This window comes from Mauremys reevesii, unplaced genomic scaffold, assembly GCF_016161935.1.
Source record: "Mauremys reevesii isolate NIE-2019 unplaced genomic scaffold, ASM1616193v1 Contig4, whole genome shotgun sequence".
NCBI lineage: Eukaryota > Metazoa > Chordata > Testudines > Geoemydidae > Mauremys > Mauremys reevesii.
The window spans coordinates 1,022,652-1,025,167 of record NW_024100851.1 but is presented as its reverse complement, the minus strand read 5'-3'; the positions used below and the strand labels follow the sequence as shown (position 1 = coordinate 1,025,167).

The window sequence follows — 2,516 nt, the reverse complement described above, 5'->3', positions numbered from 1 at the left end:
GCTGTATTCAGTGTGTTCCCTCCCTCATAAACTCATGTGGGTCAGTTTATTCTTTTTCTACTTCAGCCAAAGGCCTTACTCTCTTCGAGTTGGCCCAGGCTGAAATTGCCAAGCGGCCCTTGGCTCCTTAAAATGGGGTGTAGCTGTTGGTAAATAGTTATTCCAATAGCTACAAATGGAGGAATGTTGAGTCTGAACTCTTTATGAACTGAAACTTAACTCAGACTACATGTCTCTGACTGAAACTTTTAATCAAAGGTTTTGACCTGCGAACTACTCATGACTCTTCCCCTCCCAATAAGTAGCCATCTCCCGTTTTTGTCTTCTCCAATTTGCATTTTAACCTGTTTTATCCTGTAGAATCTTGATTGATTATGCATGACCATTATGATCTGTTAATCACTTTGTTTACTTCTGTGTATAAACATTGATGCTCACCCCTAATAAACTTGCCACACTTACTCCAAAGCTTGGCTCTTAAGCTAAGGGTGGTGTGAGCCCGTTGATCAACGAATTGTTGTCTGGTCTCTGACAGATCTCTGAGCCTTATACCAACTCCGCACAAACTCGGGTGCTGGTGAGGTGAGTAGGACTTGCTTTTTACCTAACATGTGTGTGTGTGTTGCAGGGGAGTGCTCTGCAGCTCCCACTGTGGGAGGTCCACTCAAAAATGTGGGGCTGAAATAGTGCTCAGGCAGTGATCCCCACCAGTGACCTGGGCCATCCTTTGGGCTCTCTGGTGAGAACCCTCAGCCTCCCGTTCTCAGTCTCTACCCTGATTGTCTGAGCAGGGGGTTGTTGACAGGGAGGAGACTCAGGTCCTTGTTCTCTTTTAAGACCAAGGAAATAAGTCAGAACCAGTCATACGTTTGACAAATTTTGCTGCTTCTCTTCATTAATGGTCTCTGAGCAGTTTATGATTCTCTCTAACATTGCAGTTTTCCTCAAATGCTTGCTGAATAATTACTGTGCACTGTTGTTGGTCTGGAGCTCATCCGAGAGCACTTTATTCAGGTCATTCAATGTGTGAAATTCAAGGTCTGATGGTTAGTTTGAAAATCAGGGCTCTTGGGTCCTATTCCCAACTCTGCCACTGACTGGCTGTGTGACCTAAGACAAGTCAATTCTCCTTTCTCAGCCTTAGCTTCTCCCTCTTTCAAGTAGGGATAATGATGATCCGCTCCTAACTACGTCACGGTGGGTCGAGGATGGGGATCCATTGGAGAGTGTCACTAGGAGTATCAGAGGGGCCGTGTTAGTCTGGATTTGTAAAAGCAGCAAAGACTCCTGTGGCACCTGGCTAAGCAAAGAGAACAAACAGTGATCAGCTGTTCAGTGGGGTGCAGGAGGCGCTGGGCGGGGAGGGGGAGGAGCAGGGAGAGGAAGAGGTGGGAGAGGGAGAGGAATGGGGCAGGAAGGTGCAGGACTGGAAGAGATGGGACAGGGGTGGGGGCTTGGAGGAAGGGGTGGAGTGGGGGAAGGGCCTGGGGAGAAAAGGGGGGGCTTTGTCACAGACCCCTCTAGGTCCGGCCCTGAAGGGAAGCACTGACTATCACAGTGACAATAGAAGTGACCAGCCTTGTGGGGGAGGCTGAGGGAGATCCGCACTCACCAGGTCTCTTCTCTCCCCCACGGTGAGCCAGACACTGCTCTCTCCTGGCTCTCACTCTAGCAGCTGGACACCAAGGAGCCATTTCCCCACAGGAAGTGCATCGAGTGCCCCTGTGGTGCTGGGGGGCTGGCGCTGCTGCTGCTGCCTGTGGGGCTGGCAGGGGGGCTGATGTCTGCACAGACTCTCAGCTGCCAGGCCGGAGGGGGCACTTGGGACCTTACCAGACTGGCTCAGTGAAGACGGGGGGTTGACAGAGCAATACAGACGCTCTCCAGAGCACGGAGCAGCAGCCGCCCATGCAGCCAGGCAATGAGCATTTCCCACAGCCTGGAGCCGAGGGGGAGGCGGCCGCTGCTGTTCCAGCTCCTCGGGGACAGGCCCTGTCAGCCAACGGCCACTTCTTACTCCCCACAGCTAAGGGCGCCGGGTTCCTCCAGTGCGGGTGTGGAGCAGCCGTTCGTTTTCCTGTCCTTTTTGTGTGCAACTGCTGACAAACACATCCCAGACAGAGAAGCAACAGGCCAAAAAACAATTATGCAGCTGCCGAAGTAGCTCAGTTGGGAGAGCGTTAGACTGAAGATCTAAAGGCCCCTGGTTCAATCCCAGGCTTTGGCAGGCCCTTTCTTTGGTCTTTGTGCAGTGGTGCCTTGTTTTCTGGGAGCACAGCAGTGCCTGCACCCAAGGTGAGTCCCTGAGCTTGGGCTCTGCAGTAGGAAAACATAGAATGGACTTCTGCCCCTAGTTGGCCCACCTGACCTTTAACAAGAAGAGATGGGAGCTGTCTTTCCCAACATGGCAGGAAGAGAGTGAGGCAGGAATGGTGCCAGAGGGCTGCTGGGCAGTGACAGGCAGGGATTAGGGATGGAAGCTCCTCTGCGCAGCTGAGCAAGGGCAGTACCAGGGA

General features: G+C 52.3%; 1 non-coding gene across 1 annotated transcript; it reads left to right on the top strand.

Annotated features, from left to right (window-relative positions):
- Positions 1 to 2,154: 2,154 nt before the first annotated feature.
- Positions 2,155 to 2,227, top strand: TRNAF-GAA. Its single transcript has one exon. It is a non-coding gene; the product is annotated as a tRNA-Phe (tRNA).
- Positions 2,228 to 2,516: the final 289 nt, after the last annotated feature.